Source organism: Physeter macrocephalus, chromosome 2, assembly GCF_002837175.3.
Source record: "Physeter macrocephalus isolate SW-GA chromosome 2, ASM283717v5, whole genome shotgun sequence".
Taxonomy (NCBI): domain Eukaryota; kingdom Metazoa; phylum Chordata; class Mammalia; order Artiodactyla; family Physeteridae; genus Physeter; species Physeter macrocephalus.
The window spans coordinates 32957705-32976744 of record NC_041215.1 but is presented as its reverse complement, the minus strand read 5'-3'; the positions used below and the strand labels follow the sequence as shown (position 1 = coordinate 32976744).

Below are 19040 nucleotides of genomic sequence, written 5' to 3'. Positions count from 1 at the left end.
AATAAGACCTATACACAGAAAGAATCTGTGAAATATACATCATAACAAGGATGAGATTGTGTAATAGACACTGAACATGCAAGGCACTTACCTGCAGTTCGTTAATATTTATTCGCCATGCTACTTCTACTTGCCAAAAATATTTTAAGAGGTTTGCATTAAAACAACATGCAGAGATGAGGCCCTGTGGGTCAGGGATGGAGAACATATTTTACCTATTATAGGTAAGAATGGAAGGCGAAGAAAGGTGATGAATTTTAGTTTTAGAGCCTGAGAGATCTGACTTGAAACCTATTCTACTAACGACAAGCTTGGACAAGTCACTTCACTTTTCTGGGGCTCAGTTTAATCATCAGTTCAAACAAAAGAAGCCACAAGGCATGATCAGACATTCTGGAATAATAGACTGAAACATTTACAATTGGACATAGAATTGCATTCTGAACATGCTTACAGATAAAGAGAAAGAGGAAATGGGAAGGCTTGAGAAGCTTTTGTCATCTGAGAATCTTGCCCACATAATAATGTCATCGCACTTCATAGATGCTCAGAGCTGGAAAAGAACCTTGCCCAGAAGTCACATGGTTTCCTTCCTCTCTCACCCACTTAGTTTTACAAATGAGGAAACCAAGGTCTAGGAAGTAGAGCAAGGACCCAAGGCATATCTGTTAGACAAGAATGGTGAGCACATACACTGCCGGTAACACTATTTCTAACTAGTACTTCTTAGAAGCAGGATCGTGGCTGTTGGCCATGAGAAGGAGGAGAAGCAGGAAAAACTGGCAACCAGGATCCCCAGTATTAATATGTCCTCTACCCTAACTCTGTATATGACTTGGGATAAATAACTTCATTGCCCTGTACTTCAGTTTTAATATGTGTCAGAAAGAGGAGGAAGAGAAAGTTTGCTCTCAATTCTATTTTCCCAATTCCTAAAAATGGAAATGTTCCTTGCAGCATAAAACCGAACTCTGCTCAAACATTCTGATTCATCGTAACACTGTTTCCTAAAACCAGCCCCCTGATAACCCATATGTCTCCAATGTTTAATCGAGACAAAATGACATTTTCCATAAAGTCTATAAAAGAAATCAGAATGAAGGTTTTTGGATTTTGATTTTGAAAGCAAAAATAAAACATGATTCATATTGGTAAAAGTAATAATGTTACATAAATAATTAACTGGAAACTCCAAAAATGTTGGTGCCAATATAGACAAGTGTCAATAAAATAACCAAAGAAAGTAATTGCTCCATAACGCAATACTGTAGAGGGAGAAAAAAACTGCTGATTTTGAAATGTCCACGGTGCTCAGAAGAAATGGAAATCTAACCTCTAATAATAGATGGTATACTACTGTTCCATACTAGGACATTTTATGTACATCGTCTCCAGTACTGATAATAATCATAGTAGATAATAGTATAAATATAGATGCTGGATATAAATATAGATATAAATGTAAGAAGGGGAGAGAAAGTAAACCTGTCCCCCGTCTCAATGTATCCAATCTTTCTGATTCCCAAAGTGGTCCACATAGCATCATTAAATCATATAAATGTGGATTTCCTTCCAAACGTACACTGATTTTTCCTATCTATATATGCATCCAATGTTCATACATTCATTATCAATTTTCTTATTTGTTCACTCATTAGCTCATTTTTCTAAAACCATATTCTATCTTTGGCAAGATGGAAAAGGAAGCCATGTCAGAGAGACAGTCTTTTATCTTAAAGCCACAAATATTGCGAACCCCACGTTCTGGCCCTGAGAGTGAACTGTTTTTAATAGTTCAACTCTAGGTCCTTTTTGATACATGCAATATACAGAAGATACAAAGGAACTACTAAGATCTCCAAACGGTCCCCACAGTTCACTTAACAGACATCACAAGCGCAGTCTGCGCGACAGGAAGAGAGACGATTACTCGAAACCTAGGGTCCGTTAGCTGGCTTTCATTTCAAAGGTGCCCTTTGTCCTCTCATTACTTGTCTCCTGGGAGAGAGCAACATAAAGGCTAAAAACAAGGAGACAAATGGACATTATTTTTTCTCACTTTCTATTTTCCCCCCACTTCCTGGGTAGCAGTGCAGATTAAGCCCTGAACCCCGACAAAACATGAAAGGCCAGGGGTCAGTGCCACTCAGGAGAGGCAGCTTTGATGGCTGATGTTCCTGACGCTTGGAATTGGATGGGGACAGGTGAGGAGGTGGTCTTAGCTAGGGAAGGTCTAGGTGAAGGATTTTCAAACAAGTAAGATTCGTTTTGAAGAGTCTTTTATGTGGATGGAGGGAGATCCATTCATGGACCTATATATACTTTAAATAAAATTGGACCCATGAGCTAAATGTTCAAGATGGTGAATTTGGTCAGTGCACAGTGGAGATTAGTGGACACAGCATGGGTTCTGGAGCCAGAAGATCTGGATTTGTGTGCCAGCTCTACATTTCCTGGGTAAGCATCCTTGGTCAAATGATTACTTCTCTAAAGTTCCGTTTCCTCATCAGTAACACTTAAAAAAAACCAGCAACGATGCCAACTGTAGAGGGTGGTTGTAAAGATTTAAGTGAGGGGATTAGTGTGAGAAGCTCCCTTATTAACTAAATAACGACATTCAACAGAAATCTGCGTGTATCTCTTAGATAAAGGTATATAACATCTCCAACTCGAGGAGCTCACAGATACCAGATGCTGATATTAACAACAGCATCAAAAAGAAGAAGCCTTAACTGGTCTCTTGGAGTTCTCATGGTAGCTTGTATTAACACGGTTCTTTCCCTGACCAGAGAGTAAGACCCACAAACACCTAAAGGGGGCAGAGGGGAGACACTCTGAGCCTGGCCTTCTCTCTGCAGACCCATGGGGAAAACACATTCCAAAGACCCAGAACAGGAAACGCTTCCCTCTGGCAGTTCTGTGAACTTGGAGTCCCACACAAGGAAACCAGCAGAGGTTTCCCTGTAACTCAAGTCGGTCCAGTTTCATGCAGAGACTGCGGAGTAAATCGTCTAAATGCTATGATTGGCAGAGCATCATAAAGTCCTCCAGGCTCCGTACACATCCCCTTGGCTGACCTGCCTCCAGCACCTGCCCTCCACCACAGGACATCCACCCTAAGTTCTAGTCTCTAGAGATGCATCTAGGGCTCAAGGTACCGGGAGACTTCTGGCTTTAGAAAGTAGCCCATATGATGGGCATCTATGTTCTGCTCCAGCAGTAAGACTTTGGGCAAGTTATATACATCTCTGAAGTTTCCTCATTGGTAAATGGGATATTTATATTAATCTTTCCATCCATGATGATATTATACTGATTCGGTATCTTGCTTTACATGGACACATAACTGGTTGTCTGGCGTGCAAAAGAGTAAAGACTCTTTATGTTCGAACTTTTCGATGATGTTAACATGAGGACGGGGACTTCATTCCTTAGAGGGTTGGGGGTGGGAAACTCATCTGGCAAATTAGGTTAGCTAGAGGTCTGGACTGCAGTTTCTCGTAATATAGCTGCCGCTGTATATAATAAATAATTATCATCTTGTCCAATTATCTTTTCACTCTGAAATAGAATCATGTGTCTCTATATTTATTTTCATCCCCTGCATTTCCGCAGATGTCTAAAACTGAATCTGTCGTTTAGTCCTCATAGACCCAGAAACCTAGAAAATCATTGCCCTTGATACCACGGTTTGCTACCCAGATCATTTTCTATTATTTCTTCTACTGTATTCAGCCCCATGATGAAAAACAGAGCCCCATCTTTCTAACTTGCTTAAAGGAATACATGTACTGAGTTACCCAAGACAAATTCTCTGCTTAAGAGAGGACTGCATTTGAAGAGTTTTTGAACTGGCAGAAACCTATTCAATTCACTAAGGATCTTAGTTATTCTAAAATTAGTTACTATGTATTTAAAATATTTGGTTTTTTTAATCAAATAGATGGTTTGCAAATAGTTTCTCTCATTCCTTAGATTGCTTTTTAATTTTGTTGACTATTTCTTTTCCTGTGCAGAAGCTTTTTAGTCTGATGTAGTCTCACTTGTTGATTTTTTTCTTTTGTTGCTTGTGCTTTAGCTGTCAGAGTCAAAAAATCTTTGCCAAGACCAGTGTCAAAGGGACTTCTTCCTTATGTTTTCTTCTAGGTTTTTATGCTATTAGGTCTTCTGTTGAAGCCTTTAATCCTTTTCAAGTTAATTTTTGAGTGGTATAAGATAGGGGTCCAATTTCATTTTTCTGCATGGGTTTGTCCATTTTCCCAACACCATTTATTGAAGAGACTGTCCTTTACCCATTGAGTGTATTTGGCTCCCTTGTCAAATATCAATTGATCATTTATATGAGGGTTTATTTCTGGCCTCTCTGTTCTGTTCTACTGGTATATGTGGCTATTTCTGTGCCAATACCATACTGTTTTACTTACTATAGCTTTGGAGAAATGGAGAGATGTTAATTAAGGGTACAAACTTGTGATTAGCAGAGAAATAAGTTCTAGATGTCGAATGCACAGCATAATGATTACAGTCAACAGTACTGTACTATAAGCTTCAAAGTTACTAAGAGACTAGATCTTAACCGTTCCCACCAGAAAAAATAAAAGATAATTACGTGACATAATAGAGGTGTTAGCTAATGCCACCATGATAATCATATTGTAATATATAAATGTATCAAATCAACACATTGTACATCTTAAACTTACACAAAGTTGTATGCCAATTATATCTCATTAAAAAATAAAAATAAAATATTTGCTTTTTAAAAGCAGCATTCAGCCCAATGCACTTGCCTGAGTGTAAATGATGCCATAACCCAGATCCATACAAGCTATCATGCCACCTTTAAGCATAAAGGAGTTGCAGGCCATAGGCCATCAAGTAGCATGTGTTATAAAGGTCCAAGGCTTCATTTCAAAGATATGACAATGGGTTGTTATGAAGACTAGTAAAGCATTTCCCGCGTTGCTTTGTGAATTTAGCTTTCAAGTCTATCTCTTTACAAAGCTGAGATCTCCCAGGATGTGAAATGTATCACTCATTCTATGTATACTGTGTGATAGCCCCCAGGGTACATACACAGGAGGATAGTGCACTGCCTAACTTCTTCAAAAGTTTACCATCAGTTGGGGGAAAACGTGGTATGCATGAGAATGACAGATGTCTCATGCTGTTGTAAGTACTCTTGAGATTGTAGGCAAGCCGGGATGCCCAGAGTTCTGTTGGTGGCAGGGTTGGGGCTGGCTGTTTTCCTTGAGAATGGACAGGTCAACAGAGGTCTCTCATCCTTAGACCATCAGCACCTCGGCTGGCACTGAGCGCCGTGTAAGACTTCAGGAGATCTTCATCAAGAGGAGGCTATTCACCAGCATGTATCAGGTAAGGGTTCACATGTAAAAGAACTTTCAAGTGATACGATCAAACTACACGCAGTCAACAACATCATCAAGAGAAAACCAAAAGAGGTTTCACAAAGAGTCAGCAGAGTAGTAATGGCAGGATATTCCAGAATATTCTATTTCTTTACCCGTGCTGTGAGAGCTTTCCCGGTTGTCTCCCCAGGAAAGCCCTCTAGGAACCTTCGTCCTGGAGCTCTAGGTGATCTGCCTGGTCCCTCTCAGTCTCATTTCAGAAACTGTAAATTGTTTACATACAGAGACACCATTTAACTCTCTTATTTTGGCTCTCTTTCTATCTGGTCGGTATTATCATTGTGATGATCATTATTATTATTAATAATAGTCATTACAGATGCTATAAGCTGTTCCATCTGTTACCATGGAGATCACCACTCAGAAGAAAGAACAAACAGGAGGAGAGTGGAAAAAGAGAGAGAGAGAGAGACAAGAGATAACTCTGATTAATAAAACCTCATTCTATACACATATCTGTCACTTTGCAGAGGCAGAAAAGAAACCTTCAATTTTTCTCTCACAATGCTTGGAAGAGAGGGAAGTCTACAGATTGTCAATACCCGGTTTAATTGAACTTAAATCACTGTGGGGAGCTGCTTATAGCCCTTTGAAAAGGGAGCCAATTCACTTATACTCCTATTGTAATAAAGCAAGTCTACAGAAAGGTCCCTGGGGTCACTTCTTATATAGTTATCTATGTTGACAAAGTGAATTTTCTACGCCAAGGGTAAAGACAGCTTAAATAATCCTCAAAGCACTGTCTCTACCACTCATTTACCATCCATGCCATCTCTTGTCGTTTCGCATTGAGAGTTATTTAACTTTGCATATGTTTGTCCCTCATCTCCCCATTTAAATCTTTGGCAATGGCCGCTGAGTAAATATCGGCTTAGAAAGGGCTTCTATAGCCAGTAGAGGCAGATGCAATGGAGGCAAAGCAAGGGCTTTGGGAACAACGGATCCGGCTGGCAGCTCTGCCACTGACCACAGTCCTGACCCCAGCAGAGACAGGGAACCTCCCGCAGCCTCAGTCTCTGCTTCTGTAAACTGGAGATACTCCACTGAGCAGTGATGCCGTGAGTGCTTAATCAAACGCACAGCGCTGAGCTGAACGCAGAGGCTGGCTCAGGGTACCCGACTAGAAATCAGAGCTGAACTGCCGCAAGCCCTTTAGAGGAAGTGATTCTGGAGGAGCGGACGCATCACTTCATTGCGGGAAACAGTTCTGGGAACCTCTGCTGAGGGGATCCGTGCCACCTTCTCCTCAACCTTTAACGGGAAAGAAGACAAGAGGTGGAAAACAGTTTTCAACTTCTTTAAAAGCCTTCAGAATTCCCGCAGGAGCTGTTTCCCCTCCCTTGTGGATCAGCCCAGCTGCCTAGGCGAGCATCCTCCTTGCCTGCTAAAACCACTTGCAGACGCGGCTGCTTTTAGTGTCTGGGCTTCTGCGGCTGTTCGGGGGAGGTAGCATTACCGGTTTAAGACCCCTGGTAGGGCCACCGTGCACGTTGCATTAGCTGGAAGCAGGAACCGCAGGCCCCGGGGCGCCGGAGGGGTACGGGGGAGCGGGGAGCCCCTTTCAGCCCCTGCCGCTCCTCCATCAGTCCGCCTGGACCACACACCTGATGACTTCCAGACAACATACTTGACCGTGATTTATTCTACTACTTCGCTCGAGCCTTTACTTTTTTATGTACCCTTTTGGGGGGTTTTCTTCTCCCTTGCTTTACAATTAGAGACATGATCAAAGAGACCTGGGAAATCTGTTTTATGATCTTGGGGGGGGTGATGTGTGGTCTTGAATAGATTTCATGTGCATTGCATGGTACTTTGTTTCTGATTCGCTGGTTTATTCAAGAAAAACTTAACGGAAAGTCTAGTGTGTGCAGAGCACGATGTTAGGGACTGAGTAGGTGGTGTGATGAGGGGTACCAGGCTGAATGCCACCCCGGACCTTGAGCGTAAGGTGTTCACAGCTGGTTCTGGGAAAGAAGCTCCATGGAAGCTGAAAGCTTGCAGCAGCAAATGTGTGGCCAAGGGGAGCCTGTGCCCGCCTCCCAGGCAGGGGAAGGGCGGGGTGGGGGGGGGAAGGGGGCTGCACATCCAAGTCACCTGATGGGAAGAGACATTTTTAGAGGCTTTTAGGAGCATCTTTGTGGCAGGCACTGTTCTGATGCATTCTGAGGAAAACTCTGGGCACTGACACAGACCTGAATTCAATCCCTCCATCTGTCAGTTACTAGCAGAGTGATGCTGGAATTCTCTCCAACCTCTCTGAACCTCTGTTTTCTCAAAATGCAAATGAGAAATAATCTCTACCTCACACTTTATCATGAGGATTAGATGAGACTGACTCAAAGACAATATATATAACCCAGTACCTGGACCACAAGTACACAGTAAATAGTAGTCCCCATCCTTCCTTTAGTAAGAGCTAAGGTAGCCAAGATGGAACTCATAGAGTAGCGAGCTGACTGCAAAGTGCTTGCCTTGGTCCTAAGAAGGGTCACCCAGCACTTACGTCACCTCTCACCAGGTCACAAAAGAAGACAAGCCTTCTGATATGGAAGAGTCTACTTACTCTGCTTCCACAGATCTTAGATTCTGGTTCTGGAGGTGACTGACAAAAAGAAAGCTCAAAGAGGAACATGGAAGTATTTATCTTTCTTTCAGCTGACGTCCCTGTTCTGGACTTCATCACACTATCAATTTTATTGTCAAAGTGCCAGCATCATCTCCAGTGGGAAGCCTTTTCTAACTCCACCAGCATCCTGTGTTTGGCTCACTCAAGTGCTATTACTCCAACTTGTTTACTCAGACCCCCTGCTAAACTGTAAGCTATACAAGGGAAGAGAATGTCTCCTTAAGTCTTTGTATGCCTAGCACCTGGCCCAGAGTAGGTGTTCACTTACCACTGAACTAAACCTTCAACAGACTACCAAGACTTTTACTGGCTTCAGTGACAGCTCTCAAAATCAACAGGAAAGTGATACATGATAGGAAACGATGTTTCAATGCATACTTGAAATTCTGCTGTGCAGCCCAGAATATCTATTACAAGTAGCAGAATTTTGGAAAAACAAGGTAAATTATCTATCAATAGATGTCTGATTGGACACAGTATAGTTAACTGACACAGTGAAATACTATGTAGTCATAATAAAGACCACATAAGATTTCTCTAAAGCGAGCTGGAATGATTTCCAGGATAGATGGAATGACTGCCAGGAATTAAGGTGCAAAAGACTATATGCTACATGTTGTGCAAGAACAAAGGAGAAAAGGGGATACACAGAGGAAGGATAAACTAAATGATTATCGAGAGGAGATGGGTAAGAACAGAGTGAAGACAATATGAGTGAGAACAAGACATCCCTGGTCAACCATTGTAAATATATTTGACTTCCGTAACAGTAAAATGTTTTATATATTTAAAACATAAAATTAAATCAAAAGGATGAAAAAAGGCAAACCCTAAAACTGAATATTAAGCAGATACAAAAAACCCTGTTTATATATTAAATAGATAAAATAACCACAAGGGAGAAAAAAAAATAATTCAAGTAACTTTTTTAATACTCTATTCTGTCTAGCTATACATCCTGAGGATATAGTCTAAGAACAAAATTTAAAATTCAGGTAAATCTTAAACTTTACCTTGTTATTAGTAGTGCTATTGCTGATGTGATTCTGAAACTATTGGTGTATATTACAGGATAGAATAAATTAGAAAATATATTGATGCTGGGATAATTTCTCAGTGTGAGAGAAGAGAAATATATATGGAAGACAGAATGATGAGAAAAGATCTAATGGTGCTGGATTTGCATTAAAGATAAATGTATCAACGCATAACTTAAACATACACACACACATTTTCTAGCTCTGTCCACAAAAAAGGCTGAGAAGCAATAAACAAACCTAACACCTAGATCTTAACTTTCAAATACCATTTGCTACAAAAAGGAACTAGGCTTTTTTGGGAAAATAGCTGAGTCTGGGTCTAGGCAGGGAAAGTTCAAGGTAACGTCTTGGAGCATCTTGTGCTAGAAAGCATGGAAGTGCTCCAAGATTAATGGGGTCATGCAAAAAAGACATAGGAACAGAATTAAAGCGACCATTACTAGCTAATTTGGGGACAATTTGAACATCTAATAAATGTAATAGTAACAATGTTTTAAAGTGAAATAATTTATGAGCCTCTACTGATACAAGGGTAAATGGAGGCAGGGTAAGAAATAAAAAGCTCTGTAGACAAAAACAGCTATAAATGCAGAAGGGATAATACAATTAGAAAAACGACATTTTACAAACTCCAGTGTCATGACTTACACAGGTCAGGACCATTAACACATGGGGAGGAAATGATGGAGAACAGCATACTCACATAATGTCTGCATAGAACTCCACAGATAACTGATTGTAAATCACCTTCACAATGTAGAGATCTGGTGGAGCTGCTTTAGTCAAATGAATGGAACAGAGCAACCCAGTCATGGCACAAACTGACATCGTGTGCCTTCTGATGGGAGACACCCCCCATGAGGCTTTCTGCCAAAGTAGTCCAACAATGAAGAAACAGCCAGGAAAAAAACAAAATGTGGAACATTTTACTTCCTCTTAAGTTTATTTTTTATTGACCTATACTTGATTGACAATGTCGTGTTAGTTTCTGCTATACAGCAAAGGGATCATATACATATATATATTCTTTTTCATATTCTTTTCCATTATGGTTTATCACAGCATATTGAATATAGCTCTCTGTGCTATTCAGTAGGTCCTCGTTGTTTAGCCAGTCTATATATACTAGTTTGCAGCTGCTAATCCCAAACTCCCAATCCACCCCTCCCTCACCCTGCTCCCCCTGGGAACATTTTACTTAACAACTGGCTTGTACTCTTCAAAAACTTAATGTCTGTTATGAAAAGCAAACAAAACAAGATGGGTTAGGGGGCGGGCCCTTCTAGTTAAAAGAGACTAAAGGGACAGGACGATTAAATCCCACCTATGGACACTGCTTGAGATCCAAATAAAAATAGAAAAACAGACATTGCTATACAAGACACTGTAGGGACAAGATGGATTATATACCAGATAACATTCATTGAAGTGATGTCTATTTTCTTCTTATGGTTTTATTTTTGTGCTTATATAGCATAGTGTGTATTGTCGGGAGATGCAAGTGAAGGCTTCACCTTTAAATTATCACTATGTCCACAACTTGCTTTCAAATAGTTCAGAAAAAGAAAAAAACATTTTATATGAGGATGAAGGAAGGACAGGAGGGGGGTGGGTGACAGTAGCACAAATATGTGCAAATGGTGCAAAATTTTAATATTTGGAGAGTTTAGGTGAAAAGCCTATGGATGCTTATTTTACCATTCTTTCAACTTTTCTGTAGGTTTGGATTTTTCAGAATAAAATCTTTGGGGAAATAAGATAGTGCTTGACACAGTGCTTCACATGTAGAAAAGGCTCAAAACTATCCTACTCTGCCCCAGCAAACTCGTGTGCATGTGCCCTTATAGACACACACACACACACACACACACACACACACACACACACACAGAGCTAAGGACCAATGGACCAAATAATTACCCAAAAGCAAAAACTATTATCAAATTCAACCATTCACCCCATGGTAGCCCATCTATAGTCAAATGTAAGTATCGGTTAGTGCTGCTGAATTAGTCTGCAGGGGTGCTTTCAAGGCACCAGGTGTTATATATTCCTAAAATTTATTAGTTATTATTTTCATCACTGTATCCCCAGAAACACCAAGAAAACAGTGTCAAGGTTTCTGGTGATAGAGTGATGAAAATAATTAAGGCTAACACATATTGGGTATATAATGCCAGGAATTTTTTTCTTATGGTTTACAACGATTAACTCATGTAAACCTCACAACCACCTCATACATAGGTTCTGTTATGAATGACAAAGGAGGAAGCTAAGGAACAAGGAGCCCAAGTAACTCCCTAGATCACATAACTTGACAAAACTAGGAAGTGTCAGCGCTGGGATGCAAATCAAACCAAGCCCAAGCTCTTACCACCAATGCTGGATTGGATAGATGTTTGTTGATTATGTGGACTCAAGGGGGAGCCTTGAGAATGGTGATGGGCAAAGGACAGCCATGGGAGAAAAGAATGAGGGCTCGGTCTAAAGAAGGAGGTGAGGAGATGACACTCCAGAATAAAACTGGATAAAAGGCATGAGAGTTGGACAGAATACTCATAGGTGGCATGGAAAAAGCCATGTGGAACCGTCCCCACGGACAGTCTAACCAGCAAATGTCTCTTACCAGCTTCCCTTTACAAGCAGATACAAATAGAACAGACTCTTGTGCCCGGAGCAGGAAAGGCTGATTGGCGCTCCCGAGACCTGAGTTCACCTGCTGTGAATAGTTATAAAGAAAGACTCCCAGACAAAGGGTCCCTCTGCTTCCTTTACTTCACAGAATGTGGAATCACAAGCTGCTAGTACATCTTGGGCTTTTTAAATTCTTTGGAAGGTCTAGACTGACTCTGAGTCATCATCTCTCCCCGGAATCCTGGGCTCAGAGCAAAAGTGAGCGAGAACAGGCAAGCTTTCTGGGCGACATATTTGACTCCCACTTGTTATTTCATTCTCCTGATCAAGAAAAGTGCTTGGGCTTCCCTGGTGGCGCAGTGGTTGACAGTCCACCTGCCGATGCAGGGGACAGGGGTTCGTGCCCCGGTCCGGGAGGATCCCACATGTCGCCGAGCGGCTGGGCCCGTGAGTCGTGGCCGCTGAGCCTGCGCGTCCGGAGCCTGTGCTCCGCAACGGGAGAGGCCACAACAGTGAGAGGCCCGCGTACCGCAACAAAAAAAAAAGTGCTTGCCCAATGGTAATCTTGTATTAGAACACACAGGTGAGCCAGGAGCCCTCAAACGAGGCAAAGAGCCCTTGGTTACAAGCTCACTGCATCGCCACACCCATACCACCGCTGAGCTCATCAAGATTGATTTTTCCTCTTTTCTCTTCTCTGCCTAGCCTGGGACACCTATCTTTCCACTTCATACCTAAGCCCTATGTCTCCAGCAAAGCCTTACTTGATCACTCCTGCCTCTGCATTCCTTCAGCATTTAGATCTTCCTATGATGATGGAGCTGGGTGATCGTGATTTCTATTTCCGGAGCGCTTAGAGAATGCCAGATATTGTACTGAGCATATGAGGTATGTTGCTCATTTAATTTTATTTAATCTGCACATCAACCCACTGAGGTAAGAGTGACCGATCGTCCCCATTATGCAGATGAATAAACTGAGCCTCACAGAAGTGAACATGCCCAGGATCCCATGGTTGTTGAGTATCTACAGGATAATTGGATGAATTAAATATGGAATAGGATGGCCTAAATGGAAGGGATTGAAGAGCTGGAAGTTAAGTATGAGGCCCTAGGGCACAAGGGTCGGTGGTTTATAGTGGCTTATACAGCACAGAACACAGGGGAGCCTCAATATATACTGGTTGTTTGGACTGTGTCCTGATCCCCACACACCAAGAGGAAGGGCTCGCCAGGTATCTGCAATAAAAATGTGCTGTCAAAAGTCCATCAAGAAGGGGTCAGGGGGCTTCCCTGGTGGCGCAGTGGTTGCGCGTCCGCCTGCCGATGCAGGGGACCCGGGTTCGCGCCCCGGTCCGGGAGGATCCCACATGCCTCGGAGCGGCTGAGCCCGTGAGGCATGGCCGCTGCGCCTGCGCGTCCGGAGCCTGTGCTCCGCAACGGGAGAGGCCGCAGCAGAGGAAGGCCCGCATACCACAAAAAAAAAAGAAGGGGTCAGGATAAGCCTTGTGTTCAGGTCTTAAGAAGCACAGCTCTTTCAGTCACTGACCAGTCCCCCCACCACCTTAGAAGTGGGGAGACGAATACGGAAGGAGACATTAAATGCTATACACTGTGCTAATGACCTTATATAGATACTTCCCAAGGTCCAGAATCTTCAGGTGCTTGCTAAAAATGTTACTTTTGATCACTGTCCTAAAGCTACCGAATAAACATTGCTGGGAATAGGCCTTAGAAAAGGCATTTCAAACATTCATCTCAGTTCATTTTGCAGAGAAATAAAATTTAAGAACTTTTGTTTTATATAATTCTCATCGAATGCTCAGAAAATCATGAAAGGTGGATATGATTATCCCAATTGATAAATGAGTAAAGTGATGATCCAGGAAAGTATGATACAGACCTCCTTCCTTCAGGGTCACTTCCTTGAAGAGCTTTCCACTGTGGCACTGACCGATGGATGGAGGCAGCACAGGCCAGAGGAAGGGTGGACACATGGGTCTTTCTTTTTTTTTTTTTTTGCCTTAGAGCATCTGTGTCACCTGGGCTAGGAACCGAGGCACGGGAATCACAGGTGTAGACCCAACTTCTGGCTTCACTATTCGCTCCTTGCAAGAACTTGGACAAGCTATTTAGCCTCTCAAGATTTCAGTGCCCTTCCCTATAAAATGGAAAGAATGGTACCTTCTTCACATGATTGCTAGAAAACCTGAACGACCTCATGGATGTAAAATGCCTAGCACGGCACCTCCAACAAATAGATGCTCAGTTAAATGTTAGCTGTTTCTAGGACAAGACTCAGCTCAGAGGGAACCTCTTCAAGCACATCTTCTCTCAGCACTGTCCCCAGTCTCCTCGTATCCCTTGATTTAACCACCGTGTCCTCTGTACTCTTTCTGCACCATCTACTGGCTTCTATTCCATCTTCCACACCAGGCGGAAAATATCTGTTTACAAAGTCTGACTCCCTTTCTGAACTGTGAGCTCCTTGAGGACAAGACAAGCACCCATTCTGAAACCTTAGGGCCCATCTCCATCAGTGCTGAAAAATTTATTTGAATGGCTTATCCTGGATGGCCAGCTGAATAACTGACTGGCTGAATGAATGAATGAATAATGTAACTGAACCCATGAACAAATAATGGTGGAAATGAATAAATGAGAGAATTAAAGAATGAGTAAATAAATGAGAGTTTAATAAAGGAATTCAAGAAATAAGTTAGTAAAGGGGGGGTGTGTGCGTGAATTTATGACTGAGCAAATAAATCAATGGAAATCACATTGCAATCATTCCCCCCACCCTTGTGCTGAGAACTCCTGTCCTCACCCCCTGTGGCTGGAGCCAACCGGCCGCGCTAAACTGGTGTGAAAGGCATTTCTCTAAGTGCCTGTGAAAACTCATGGCAATTCAAAGGTGACAGTGCTTTACTTTCAGGGTAATGCTACACCCTTATGACTTAGTAGTTTTCTTTAATGGCACAATTTAGCAGGAGATTATGCTGTCTGCCGCCAGTCCAGAGAGACCCCTTTAAAGCTTGGGCCTTCCACGCAAGCAGATCCACTCCCCAGCTTCACCTAAGAGACCAGCCTTCTGGAAGCTCTATGTGGTCACCACGCGTTGGATGACAGCATGATGTATTAAACAGGGAGACAGACATTTTAAAAAAGCTTCCCTCTTCTAAGCTGGTGAATGACCATTCTTCAGCCCTAAAGAGTCCTCTGGGAAACACCTGATTTACAGAAAGCAAATTGTCCCTCTGGAATAGAAGCAACAACACAAGGATTATTCCAACTGGTTAAACTGCTAGTGAGCCACCATGCGTATGTCACCCATGAGCGAGTCTCAACCGAGAAACGATGCTTGGGCTACCGGGGACACAGCCTGTGGTCTCCTGTCCAGATCGATCTGAACCTGCTGCCCACAGAGAAGCGGCATGTTTCCAAGGGAAGGGGGAGGAAGAGAAGGAGAAAAACCTACATTTTCTCCACCACCTGCTCTGTGTCAGTCACTCTCCAACATTGTTTAAATGTTAACTCATGTAACTTGACTAGATACCAATCATAAAAAGCTATTGTCATCACCCATCATGTACAGAGGGACAGACTGAAATACAAAGACCAGGGGCCTTGTTTGTGGCCCCTAAATAATTATAATAGATAATAACAATCATAATTTGGAGGATGTAATAAGTACCAGACATTGTACTAAGACTTTTAATTAATGCATATGAACACATTATACAACAATGTCCTTCAAAAATTGTAAGCCATGAGTAAGGAGCTTGGAGTTTGCACAGGTAGAAGGGGAAGGGGATGCAGAGGCATGGTCAGATCTGTTTTTAAAGCATCACTCTTGCTGTTGTGTGAATTCTGAATCAGAGTGGGAAAGATCCGGGTGTTTTCTTACCACAAGGACATGAGATGATAAATTCTGTGGACTTGGGGGACCGCATCTTAATCATTTCTGTATCCTCAGTGCCTTGTCAGTGCCTGGCCAGAGCAGACAACCAACGCATAATGATTCAAAGAGAAGAAGTTTGCCTCCCATGCTTTAGACCCCTTTGATAAGAAGTACTGCATACCAGACAGAGCAAAAAATTTAGATCTGATGGCTCTAATTGGAATCCTCTTCGTATAACTTACTAGCCTCATTAGCACATTTGTAAAAAGAGAACAATATTCCAGCTACTTCACAGTGATGCAACTTGAACTAGTCCTGTGCCCAGTAGATATTTTACACAGTCTGTAATCAAGTCACAATTTTTTGGCAACAGTACTTCTGCAATGATGGCTATGCAAAATACGATTAAGAAAACAAACTTGAGAACTTGAGCCCAGCTTGTCCTTGTAGAAGAATTTGGCAGGGCAATGGAAGCTAATACTTCCTTTTTGGTGTGCGTGCGTGTATGTGTGCGTGTGCGTGTGTGTGCGCGCGCGCGCGTGTGTGTGTGTGTGTGTGTGTGTGTGTTAGCAGTGGAGTGTTCGGGGGTAGAAATCAGCCAATAGGGGATACCAAGACAAAACTTGATTACAAATGCACATGGCCCCAACAATTGAATTCTACTTCTCTTTGGTGTGAAATAAAGCTGCAGAAAATTAACAACGCTAAGAAGTTTGGGGATAAATAAATGTGCCATAAGTAAGTGGTCCCGTCCTATGTCATGGGTAACTCTTGTTTCCTGTACACTCACATACCCTTGTGCAGGCCATACATAAAACTGTAAACTCAGTGATGTTGCTCTAACTTTGGGAAGCAAGGCCAACAACTGTTAGACCGAACTGGATGGACGCATTCCTTTCTTTCTCTCAGTGACTTGGATGATAATCTATTACCTGCAATCCCACTGCACACATATGTACAGGAATATTGGAGAGACTTTACTTGCAGCTTCTCTGCCTACTCCATTACGCATGCTTTGATGAGTTTTAATGAAACCAGAGCCTGCTGCCAAAGGAGTGAGAAACAGAGCATCATAATAGCAAGAGTGTTAAGACCTGGAAACTTGCAAGGTTGTTTGCAAATGGATTAGGAGCTCTTTGAGAAGGAAAACAAGTTTTGCTTTCAAGATTTGACTAAACCTTCCTTGCAAACTTCTTGCAATGCCTGATGATCGCCGTACAGGCCTAGATACACGAAACCAGCATTGTATCCATCAAGACGGGAAATAAATGTGTTTTTGTTAGTGGTTCTAGACAATTTTGCATCTCACTATGCAATTATACTGCACAGAGGAAGAACAGTGTGTGGCTGGGAGACATCTTTTAACATGCTGACAAGGTGTCCTGTTAACATTCAAACTGGCAAAATGTAAACAGCTGAATGAGTTGAAACGTCAAGTTCTAGGGAAAATCTTGTCAGAGTGCCTCACCCTTCTAATTCTGCTTTATTGATAGGGGAAGCTTCCCCTCAGAAATGCTCCCTCCAGGCTCCTAGAAATCCCTCCAGCCTCTGAAATCTCATGGCAATGCAGAAGGAATAAAGACATTATTTCTGGCAAGAGGAAATAGCTATCTTTTGCAACTCGGATGGCCTTATAGATGTTATCTATACCACTAGAACAGCAGTGAGAGTGAAAGAGGTCATGGTTAACACTACATCATGATATTTGGCTGCTCTGTTTCCTGATCATCTACATTTGGGGGCTAGGAACCTTGCAGGCATATTCTATTCCTCAGATTAATCTCGAAAGGAAGACATTTTTATTCTCCACCTTCCTGATAAGGAAACCAAGATCTAGGAATGTTAAATGACTTGTCCAAGGTCACACGACTAGAATGTGCCAGCACTAAAACGGGAACTCCAGTGTGACTCCAAAACACGTGTTCCTGCCACTAGTCAGTCTTACGTTTGGAGAAAAGCAAGGGTTTGTGGAGGCTGGAGAGCAGTGAAGGGTCTTGGGGGCATTAGGGGCAGCAGGACACTTTTCACTCTTGGCCTTGCAGAAGAGGTTGCCAATAGTAGGAATGGCTCAAGCCCAGTTAAGAAGAGACATTAAGGCAATATCCATGGTTCCAAACTGTCACTGATGTAATGCGTCAGGGCCTTAGTCTAAGATAAATTATGGGAAGTGCAAAGAAAAAATAGAGAAAGGCAGAAATCAATCTTCAGTTTGGCTGTGATTTCCCAGCAGTCCATTTACACTGGACTCATCAGAGTATGTGTAAAAGTAGATCCAGGAATTCCTGACACTCTGTCTCTCATTTTCCATCCAGGACCTCACAGTCCCGTGGAACACAGAAGTAAACATCAGTGGTTATAATGCAGTGTGATCAGTGTCATGGTAGAAATATTCAGAAAATGAGAGGAGAGCACACCCAACCTGTAGGTACCAAGTGCATGAGTCAAGGTTCTCCAGAGAAACAGAACCAACAGGATATAAAAACCATATATATATTTTTTTCCAGTGCATAATTGGCTCACAAGACTGTAGAGGCTTGCTAAGTCCAAAATCTGCAGGGTAGACCAGGAGGCTGGAGACCTAGCAAACAGCTGCAGTTCAATCCCAAAGACAGAAGACAGTCTGCTGGCTGACTTTCTTCTTGCTTGGGGGAGGTCAGTTTTTTGTTCTGTGAAGACCTTCAACTGATTGAACGAGGCCCACCTACATGTTGGAGGGTATTCTGCTTTATTCAAAGTGCACTGATTTAAGTGTTCACCTCCTCTAAAAGACCCCTTCACAGAAGCATTCATGATAATGTCTGACCAAATATCTGGACATCATGACTCAGCCAAGTTGATGATACACTCACCACATTCTCATGTATCATCAACACACACTTCCTGTACAGGCACCTCAGATGTTCGCTAACTCCAGCTACTTCCTATGCCCTGCTCTTTCTCCACTTCTGTCTTTCCCTTTGCGTTGATCTCAGTGCCCAGCACTTCCTCCCGTCCAGGTGGCATCTAACCTATCCTGTGAGTCTACCTTACATTCATTTTCATCCAGCAATACAATTCTGAGTCCTACTAGATTCCTTGTTGTCTCAAATGCACCCCTCCCTACTTGCCCAACTAGACCAGCATAGCCAAGGATGATCACAAACTTTACATCATTGGCTGAAACTGTCCACATTCAGGCTAAGGGGACTTTTACCACCAGGTAGTGGCATGGGACCCAGTTGTCCCTTTGAACAAAACATTACATTCTGGTATATGTCACAGTTTCCCTTAGTTGTCCACTTGCCCCTTAATTATTTATCACTTGACTGGCTGCTTATCAACTCTTAGAGTAAGCTAGCTCTCGAAGTCTCTCCTTCATGTATGCTTTTTGCATCCATCTTTATTTTTTTTTTTTTTTTTTTTTTTTTTTTT

The 19040-nt window shown here is 42.3% G+C and overlaps 1 protein-coding gene across 1 annotated transcript in view; it reads right to left on the bottom strand.

The window, feature by feature from the left end:
• Positions 1-19040, bottom strand: part of CNTNAP5 (contactin associated protein family member 5) — an 879838-nt gene that overhangs the window by 251864 nt on the left and 608934 nt on the right. The window lies entirely within an intron of this gene.